This window comes from Anarhichas minor, unplaced genomic scaffold (assembly GCF_050575085.1).
Source record: "Anarhichas minor isolate MPS153535 unplaced genomic scaffold, ASM5057508v1 ptg000010l, whole genome shotgun sequence".
In the NCBI taxonomy this organism is placed as follows: domain Eukaryota; kingdom Metazoa; phylum Chordata; class Actinopteri; order Perciformes; family Anarhichadidae; genus Anarhichas; species Anarhichas minor.
This window is the reverse complement of record NW_027466456.1, coordinates 7624446-7635068: the sequence shown is the minus strand read 5'-3', so window position 1 is coordinate 7635068 and position 10623 is coordinate 7624446. Positions and strand designations below refer to the sequence as shown.

At 39.6% G+C, this 10623-nt stretch overlaps 1 long non-coding RNA gene across 2 annotated transcripts; it reads right to left on the bottom strand.

Annotated features, from left to right (window-relative positions):
• Window positions 1-3104: 3104 nt before the first annotated feature.
• Window positions 3105-9727, bottom strand: LOC142946568 (uncharacterized). Of its 2 annotated transcripts, none has more exons than XR_012953088.1 (9): window positions 9229-9727; window positions 8257-8344; window positions 7630-7739; window positions 7508-7548; window positions 7300-7375; window positions 7090-7206; window positions 6810-6925; window positions 6110-6296; window positions 3105-3702 (listed from the first exon to the last, which is right to left on the bottom strand). It is a non-coding gene; the product is annotated as an uncharacterized LOC142946568 (long non-coding RNA). The 2 variants fall into 2 exon arrangements; XR_012953089.1 differs by having other exon boundaries at window positions 7090-7203.
• Between the last annotated feature and the right edge of the window lie 896 nt (window positions 9728-10623).

Here is a 10623-nt window from a genome sequence, read left to right as displayed (position 1 = left end):
GCAGGAGGGTGAGCGATGGTCGGACAATGCTCCCGTAGGCCTGATGTGACCTCTGGACGAGGCGGCCTCATGACTGATTGGTGTTTAAGCTCAATCACAGACAGCACACTTCCTACTCCTGTGGGCCAGCTAAATGGCTCTATTCTCTCTGTCAAACCCCCATTTCTTTCTCTCTCTCTTTCAGCCCCCCCCCCCCCCTTCCTTTCAGTCTGTCTGGGCTAGAGGGAGGCACCGTGGGAGTTTAATTGCCTCGTATTTCCATGAAGCCAAGTTCATTACATTAACAGCTCCGTCCCACGCTGCATACTTCGAACCTGCTGCAATTTGTTTTTGTGTTTATCAGGCTGACAGAGAGGCAGTTTCCCGCTCAGCTTGGGGAGAAAGAGAGAGAGAGAGACAGAGAGAGGGAGCGGCTGGGTGAGGGAGAAGGTCAGAGGGAGCTCTGCAGGCACAGGCATCCATTGTGATGCACCAGCCGGGCGGATGAAAACATGACATGGAGGTGCAGGCGAGTAATTCAAGGCCTACTTGGTCTGGGAGAAATCAGGGTCGCTCTGGTGGGGATCAAAGACGTGAGGCAGTGAAGGAACGATGAGGGGAAGGTCAGTGTTGACTAAAAGTGTCAGATCGCTGGTGAAGGGATGGAGGGAACTTTTAGGGTGAATATCCACCAACGTAAAGAGGTACACAGAGGAGAGGTGAAAAAGCTCTAGAAACACTGTACACTACCTGTCCAGAACCAAACATCAGACAAACACCATCTGGTGTACTCTCTCTTTGGGAGAGACCAAAAACAGAAAAGAAAAGAAAAAAGGCTCCAAATAAATGATAATGTTGCTCTGTGTCTGCTGGATGTGTAAATAGGCAAGTCCTTTATAGGCCATAACAACTTTATAAGGTGGTGATATGTCAATTTTGTGTTTACAACTTGTTCTGATGCCCCTTAAATGGTCAATTAAAAAACAACAAGCACTTAATTGACAACTCGATCTACAACTTGTTTCTGTCTACCTGCTAAATAACAGACAGACAGACAGACAGACAGAGAGAGAGAGAGAGACAGACAGACAGACAGACAGACAGACAGACAGAGAGAGAGAGACAGAGAGAGAGAGAAAGATAGATAGATAGATAGATAGATAGATAGATAGATAGATAGATAGATAGATAGATAGATAGATAGATAGATGGTGTACTTAAATTGTGCAAACAAAATAACATTTTACAAGCCATAATGGGAACGAAAGAACAGGAAAGACAGACAGGAAAGCATTGCTGCTTGTATTCCCAGCATTATGTAGAAAGTTATTGCTTCACACACACACACACACACACACACACACACACACACACACACACACACATGTCTCCATTCATGAATTTCTCTCTGTTCTGCCCACTAAATGTACAGTCTCCCCACAGTACAGACGGCAAGTCCATGACTCGTTCACGACACATGTTCCTCTTTTCACAGGCCTGTTTGCCACACATGCTGCAGTGAAATGCTTGTAAAGCACACAAATTCAAAAATAGGCCTCCAGGAATTTTGTATTGCAACAGTGTGAATCAACCGCAAATCCCTCGGTGCAGTAATTCAGAGACAATATGTACTCTTTTACTCTTGTGCAACGACTGGGGTGATACTGTCAGAAAACCACCAACTAATCCAAAGCAGCCACACAGAATGCATCCACTCAAAGCCTCCCCAAAAAAGCATGGAGAAAAGGAATAAAGACAGAAAGAGTGAGCGAGAGAGACTAGAAAACGACTAAGAAAACACAAGGATATACAGTAAGAAGCAAGAGGAAGTTAACTGTAAGACAATAGAGAGATAGGACGAATCCACTGCCGAGCATGAGTGAGCGTCTCTGGAAGTGGATATGAAGGCGGATGAGCCACGCCAACCTCCTCTGACCGCATTAACAAAACCTAATGGAACGGCTGGCTCCAAGAGGCCTCGTCATCCATTATCTGACTGTTGCCCTGCGCAACCAAATAGGCTCACGGTCTCAGCAGCTGCAGCTCAGCTGTCGTGCACGACGGTCTCCCTTTTTATTTGTGTTGTTTCCACTGGCCTTAATAAAAATGATTGGTAAATCAATTCCCTGGTGGAGGCAGTATTGCCTCCACCAGGGAATTGATTTGGGACTGTGGCCACAAATCAACTGCAAATCAGCAGGAGAGGGAAAATAAATGTAAGGATGGTCGTATTTAGTATTGAGAGTGAGCCACTTTACACAAGTAAGATTTTGAATGTATGAGTTTTACCTGTAACAAAGTATTTCTACGTATTTTGAACATTCAAGAATTTGAATACTCCTCTTGCCACTGACAACAATTCTGCTCATCAATAATCAGTCAGGGCCTTTTTTTCAATCAAACAATCAGGATCTTTTTTCCAGGTTCACTGTAAAAAAAATTCTGTGTAATATACGGTAAATTACCGGCAGCTGTGGTTGCCAGAACTTCACCGTAAAAAATAAAGTGAGAATGTATAATACATCACGGTATATCTTTTTTGCAACCGTAGATTTCACAGTTGAGAACAGTTTTTTGTTTACGGTAAATTACTATAAAAAACAGAGATTTCATAAACCTGTTTACGGTAATATGCAATTTAACGGTAAATTACCGGCAGCTGTGGTTGCCAGAAATTCACCGTAAAAAATAAAGTGAGAATGTATAATACATCACGGTATATATTTTTTGCAACCGTAGATTTCACAGTTGAGAACTGTTTTTGGTTCACGGTAAATTACTATAAAAAACAAGAGATTTCATAAACCTGTTTACGGTAATATGCAATTTAACGGTAAATTACTGGCAGCTGTGGTTGCCAGAACTTCACCATAAAAAATAAAGTGAGAATGTATAATACATCACGGTATATTATTTTTGCAACCGTAGATTTCACAGTTGAGAACTGTTTTTTGTTTACGGTAAATTACTATAAAAAAACAGATTTCATAAACCTGTTTACGGTAATTTGCTTTAGAAATAACAGCCATGTTATAAACGTGTTTACGGTAAATAACCTTATAAACAGCAACTATATTGTGAAGCTAATTACAGTTTTTCTCAGTAAAAAACACAGTACAACTGTATGATACATTACGGCATTTTATTGAAAAATGCAACTTAACGGTAAATTACCGGCAGCTGTGGTTGCCAGAACTTTACCGTAAAAAATATAGTGACAATGTATAAGACATCACGGTACAAAAATACGGTACAACATAGAACGTAATACAATTGGTTGGCATAGATTTCAGTCAACTTCTGATTATTGTAAATTACAAAGGAAATATCAAATAAAGCAGATTGTAAATCAAGGTACAGACCATCATTGATATACCTTAAGAAACTAACATTCTCTGTGAAAAACAGGTTGAACTGATACAATATCTTGTACAATATACTCACAAAGCAGTGTTGAGATCTTGAAGAAACAGCATGTGTCCATATATATATGAAGGATAACCATGAATAAACATGAAAGGATTAGCCACTTGCCCTGAGTTGATCAAGAGTAATGAGTCACTGAGTCCAGACTTGACTGAAGAGGGCACTCAACATGGTATAGCGTCTCACAAGGACATGAAGTTCAGGAAGCTGGAACATGAAGCGTGTATTTTCACCAGTTCTGCTTGAGGACTCGTATGTTGACCATCAGGTATTCACTGTGGACTGGAATGATCCTCTCTGCACCCAAAAACAGAAACAAAGGCAAAGTTAGATTGATGCAGTGCTTCAACATGATGCCTACACAGAAACATTTACTGCCTTCTGCTGTTAAACTGAGCTCCAATGACCTAGAAGAAACCAGCACTTTATACTTAATACAAAATAATAACTATCAGGTCGAATGGTAAAAAAACTACACATTTCAGCACTAAGGCATCATCAGCATGTGTTTAATTTCTGTCGACAGGCAGCCTAAATACACAGATGCCTCCAAACAATACACTGTGTGCACAATTATTAGGCAAGTTGTATTTTTGAGGATTAATTTTATTATTGAACGACAGTGCTCTCGGTCAATCCAAAATGTTAATAAACCTCAAACCTGAATATTTAATAAAGTAAAAGTGAGGTTTTGGCTTTCTTAGGAGAATATCTATGTGTGCACAATTATTGGGCAACTATTAGTGTGCACAATTATTATGCAACTAAATGAAAAATGTTCCCATCTCACTTGTTTATTTTTATCTGTTAAAGTGAGAATAATAAACAAACAACTCAAAATTTACAAATAAACGTTATTGATATTAAAAAAAAATAAAATAATCTGTGACACTATAGCCCCCCTTCTTTTCAGTAATAAGCCTTCAATTCATGGATTCTGTCACTTTCTTGATCTGTTGACGATCAACCACAGCCTCCCAGGTGGACTGTTTTCCTTCACCGTAAATCTCCCGTTTAAGAAGGGCCCACAAGATCTCAATAGGGTTTAGGTCAGGTGAGGAAGGGGGCCATGTCATCATTCTTTCATCTTTAAGGCCTTTACTGGCTAGCCATGCAGTGGAGTACTTGTATGCAGGGCAATGGAGCATTGTCCTGCATACAAATCATGGTCTTCTTGAAAGTTGCAGACCTTTTCTTGTACCACTACTTGAAGAAAGTGTCTTCTAAAAACTGGCAGTAGGTTTGGGAGTTGATTTTGAGTCCATCTTCAACCTGAAAAGGTCCAACTAGCTCATCTTTAATAATACCAGCCCATACCAGGACCCCACCTCCAACTTGCTGGCGTCTGAGTCGAAGTGGAGCTCTGTGCCCGTTACTGATCCAGCCACGGGCCCATCCATCTGGACCGTCAAGAGTCACTCTCATCTCATCAGTCCATAAAACCTTTGAAAAATCTGTCTTCCGATATTTCTTGGCCCAGTCTTGATGTGTCTTGTTCAGTGGTGGTCGGGTTTCAGCCTTCCTTACGGTGGCCATGTCTCTGAGCACTGAACACCGTGTACTTCTGGGCACTCCAGGTAGGTTGCAGTTCTGGAATATGACTACTGGAGGATAATGGGTTCCTGGTAGCTTCAAGTTTGATTCTTCTCAAATCTTTGGCAGTTAATTTGCATCTTTCTTTTTTCTCAACACGTTTACTTTCCCTGTTGACCATTTGCAACAAAACGTTTGATGGTTCTGTGATCAAGCCTCAATATCTTAGCAATTTCAAGAGTGCTGTATCCCTCTGAAAGACTTTTATTTATTTATTTTTTTTTATACAATTTTTGACTTTTCAGTCAGTTAAATCACTTTTGTGGCCCATTTTGCCTGAGGAAAAGAAGCTGTCTAATAATTGTGCACACTAATAGTTGCCCAATAATTGTGCACACATATATATTCTCCTAAGAAAGCCAAAACCTCACTTTTACTTTATTAAATATTCAGGTTTGAGGTTTATAACATTTTGGATTGACCGAGAGCTCTGTAGTTGTTCAATACAATTAATACTCAAAAATACAACTTGCCTATTAATTGTGCACACAGTGTAAAGACAATCATCATGTTTGATACAACCAGGGTATCTGCACATCTTATTAATTCCATCAATTCTACATTTTTTGTTTTAATTTTTTTAATTCAATGACTTTTAAGACCTTTTAAATATCTCTAAAATCAATTACATTACTGTTGCAAAATAAATAGAGAAACTAGAATACAGTAAGCTGTATCCTGTTGTTGAGTTGTATTGCATTTGAATAACTGAGCTATTCAGTGTACAATAGCTAATATAACTGCCTTCTCGTTAACAAAAATCAAACTGTATGGCGGAGACCCAGTTCAATAGGAAACAATGACCCCCAGCATTTACCATCAAATAAACATAAGAGTGCACTGTAGGGCCCACTTGGGTGCAAAGACACAGGTGCAAACCCCTTTTGGGTGGATTTTGGAAAGATAGTACACAGAATTAATGACATTTTACTGCTACGTGAAACGTAATGTAAGGGGGATATCAGTTCAGAGCACTAAAAAACAAATAGTACTAATACAAAACTATATTCCAGTGGTTTCATCTATGTTTGCATGAAGCGGTTGGCTCAGACCGTGCACCTGAGGATGATTGATTGAGTGAAGTTTGAGTTGCACCTATCGCACTGCTTACCTCTAATTAGCCTTGACAAGACTGGTGTCTGAGTCATTGGGTCCAGACTTGACTGAAGACAGGTGGGACAGAGTCTCATACAGACAGGGTATGCTGTTCAGGAAACTGGAACTTTAGGCAGGTGTTGTCATAATTTCTGCTTGAAGACTCACAAGTCAATCTGGTGTTCGCTGTGGGCTAGCATGATCTTCCAGCCAGAAAAAAAGACAACATAGAAAACATTAACAATACTAACAATAATAATAACAGTAACATCACCAATAATATAACTTTATATAGCACTTACACAGTTGCAAAATGGTTCTCATACTTCACACAAAAAACAATCAAACTATAAAAACACAAAACATTAAAGAGGGTAAAACAGAACAAACTTACCAAAGGGTAAACAAAGAGTAGGGTTAAAGATTTCATAAAAAGGTCAAGCTACAAATATGATTCATGAATAAGAAATAGCCATAATACGTATGGTATGTCAATAAAGTCAAAATAAATTCACAGTATGTCAAAAAAGGTTATTCTGGCAAGAAGTTAAAATCACATTGGATCATGAAATGCCTAGTTTTATGCAGTACTTAACATCAACAATACATGCATACACTGTTTGAACATGAAATGGCTAAACAGTGCTTACAAAAATAGAAGACCCTAAAGCCTTCTCTTGTTAAATGAACATACATTGAACTTTACAACAACTTACCTCTGTTTATCCTTGACAACACTTGTATGTATCCGATCATAAGGTTACACTAGTAGGACAGCAAAGAGGGTGATGAGGTCCATCTGAAGTACAACCGCTGGTAGTCGTAATCACACCTGAAAGAAAGAATAAAGAGAAAAAAGACAAGGGGTGGACATACATCCTCTTAAGTGAAAGATGAAATCATGTCAAGCATCAACTTTTACTCTTTTCAATGCAAAGGTTGCAAATTAAAATGAAATGGCTAAATTCACACTCAAAAATAAAAACAGTGCCTCACCTGGTTTAGCCCGTACCACATATTGTTATCGCAGCAACAAAGGTTTGATTCCCGTTGGGCCATGTGTTGCAGATCATCCCCTCTCACTCCACTGTGGTCCCTGTCTCTCTACTTCTGCTGTCCAATAAAACACGAATGACAAAAAAATCATCTTTAAAAGTAAAAAAAACAACTGCTTGCTTTGGGCATTTAAATGGATTAAAATCCCACCGTTTTCCTGGTTGTCATAAAAGCCAGCAAGTTGTTCCCATCCAAGTCCACAACCACTAGAGTTTGAATGCAATGTCTGAAAGGTGGCAGGAGCAAATTAATTCAATGTTGCAAGATTAGAGTAAATTGTCTTAATTATCTGCACAAACTGCTCTTGTACCAATTAAAATGTTCAGATATTTGTTAGATATGTGTACAATTTACTTACTTTAAAGGAGATTCTTCTTAGCAATGCCACCTGCCTTCGACCTAGAAGTTTCACAAAAGCACTGGAACAAATTGTCTTTCTTTTGACAGACATTCAAGTATTTCAAAGAATTGAATACTGACTTGAACTTTACTCCTTCCACATCTGGTTTATCTTGGGTCTGGAGGCGATCAACAGCAGAGTTGTAGCTGTCAATGGTGCGCTCTGCTCCGCACAGATTTGGATCGTCACCCTGAAATTCAGATCGGATTATTAGGCAGTACCTACAGAAATATTGCGAGTGACTGAAATTTTCAGTGAAGGCACCAATGCCATGAGAGCCCAAATTGCAATGCAATATAAGGTTATTTTGACTACTGTTTCATCTGATACTACGATCCCGTTCTCCTCCAAATCCTTCAAGTCTGTTAGTAATTCAGAGAACACAAATGTTTTGAAATCTTTCTCTCTACACAATAAAACAAGTGACATGTGGTTTGTGTCAGACCTTACATGAACTGGCAAATTATCATCAGATACATAGACAGCTAATATTTTATGTATTGTCTTTGCAGAGCCTAAAGGGTTAAAGTCTCTTTCACAGGCACATAATATGAAAACATATCAGTCCTGTTCTCATCTCGTCCTAAAAACATTTTCTTAGGCTCCACATAGTTGAACCCTTTTTTGAAAGACTGAGCTCTTGAGTATGCTGTCCTCATTGGCCCTCTATGACATGCAGAGAAAAGATCAAATTCTCAAAGACTCACAAACTTTGCTGATGTCCTCATCTGATAATGGTGTGTCATTTTTAAACAGTGAAGTTAGTTTGGTCCAAGCAGGTAGTAGAAACTGTCCCTGCAATTTCAAGTAGAATAAACAGAGAAAAAGATCACTGAAGTTTTCAGAAATATCCATATCACCTTTATCTGTGCTCGTCTCTATAACATTTTCTGAGTCATGCAGGTGAGGGCCACAGTCATGTGATTCAGTTGGAACAGCTGATGACTGAGGAGAAGCAGATTCTCTGTACATGTCACTAATACTGCTGTCTGCTATTTGTGTCTCCGTGGCATGTGGGCAGTAAATGAAGATCTGACCGTGAAAACATTTGACCATCCACTCACTTTAATAATTAGCTACTTTGTGTCTGGACATGTGCTTTCAAATAACGCCATAGCCATTTATGAGCGGTAACGTTAACAGACATGGCGCACTTATGAGCGGTAACGTTAACAGACAGTTTATAAGCGGTAACGTTAACAGACAGTTTATAAGCGGTAAAGTTAACAGCCGTCCCAACAGTAACGTTAGCTGTAACGTTAGCTTAGCTGTAACGTTAGCTGATAGGTTACCATTATGCCTCTGGTAGAAATGAGCCTTATAGCTCCATATCTAACAAAGGTCTGCTTGCAACCAGCTTCAACGCACTTAAATAAACAACGTGGTTCATTACTATGAAGTTTGCAATGAAGCACATAACCCCTCGATGTTTTAGCTTTAACTGACTTGCCACAGAAATGACAACTAAACATTTTCCTAGCAAACCTTTGGTAAAGTAAGCTAGCTAATGAAACCCACAGAAACCCACAGAAACCCATAACCCACGTTACATCCACGAAAAGTAAACTTTCAACTCATTTAGATAGCTAAGTGAACTTACTATTAACGTTGAATGACACAAAACTGCAGAAAACAAAGCCTCAAATTCAAATGTAACGTTAGCTAGCTGACATGCTTACCTTCAGAAGAAGTGTTGTGTTTCCAGGAGTCAGGCCGTTGATCATCAGTAACGTGCTGCCTGAGCGCGCAGAAAAGGCGCTGAAATGAGTTCAAAAGTTCAGCCTCCAACCGTTGCTTTTTTTAAATTGTTGTGTAGGTCTGATCACTGCCGCCTCCGTCCGTCCGTCCGTCCCTCTCTCTCTCTCACTCTCTCTCTCTCTCTCTGTCTGTCTGTCTCTCTGTGTTCCCACCACATTTGGTCAGGTTATTCACTGAGACAGGCACCTGTTGGTCTTAAAGTGTCATGAGGGAATCGCTAAACAGTGAAACAGTATGATCATATAGGGTGCACTGCACACACATTAGGAATAGATGTCACAGGGTGCCTTGAAACTGTCGCGAGATCTGCACCTGCAAGCACCTGCAATGTTACAAAATACTAACCAACAGAGATCAAAAGAGAGGTGGGGGATGGGGTGAGGGGTGAGATGCAACTTATGCTCTGCAAAAAAGGATTACAAAACAAGGAAAACTTATGGAAGGTTACTCTCTACTGCTTTGAATAAGCAGACTAGTTTGCATCTAGCACTTATTGTTTTGTTTGTTGGTTAAATATTAGTTCTGACTGTTGAAACTGACAATGTCTTTCAAAAATTACAGTGTTGGCCTTCAAATTTATCTTATGGTATATTTACATTATTAGCACAATGGTTCGTACATTTAACCGTGACAAAATGTATTTCTTTTTACTAATAGTACCTGCAAAAACTGCAGTGTTATATTTTATATATTATAGTGTATTTACAAAAACAGCACAATGGTTAGTGCATTTAACCTTGACAAAATGTCTTTTTTACAAATAATGAATGCAAGCAACATTGATCGGGCCCTCGCACCTTCACGCACGTCGAGGGTACTAGCAGGACTCTAGTTGCCGCGGCTGTGCTTTCTGTGACCATGAGACACTGCGTGCACGAGTTAGACAATATTTCCTGCGTGTACCAGTGGCGTAGCAAGATCATTTTGCCAGGTCTTAAGCCTCGAATGTTTTGAGTTCAGCTCTGAATACAATCATAAATGTAAGCCTGTAATGATCGACAAAAAAACAAATGTTTTTTGAATGCGCTTCAGTGTTTGTAACATAAAAGACTGTCAAAGTAAATGCAGGTGTCCAAACCGACTGTTTGTTTGTGGTGCAGCTAGCTCTGACAATCACTACTGAGTGACTCAAAGCGGAAAGAGTCGAGGAGAAATGGCAGAATGTATAGTTCCATGTGGAAAAAAACAAACCGAAAGGTGATCCCATGTGGTCTAATCTATATCATGAATTAGGTTAACGTGACTTCAGACGGGGCTGCTCCGTAGGTCTGCTAACGTCGCTGGACACGCTGCTCGCTAATCGCTCCAATAACAGC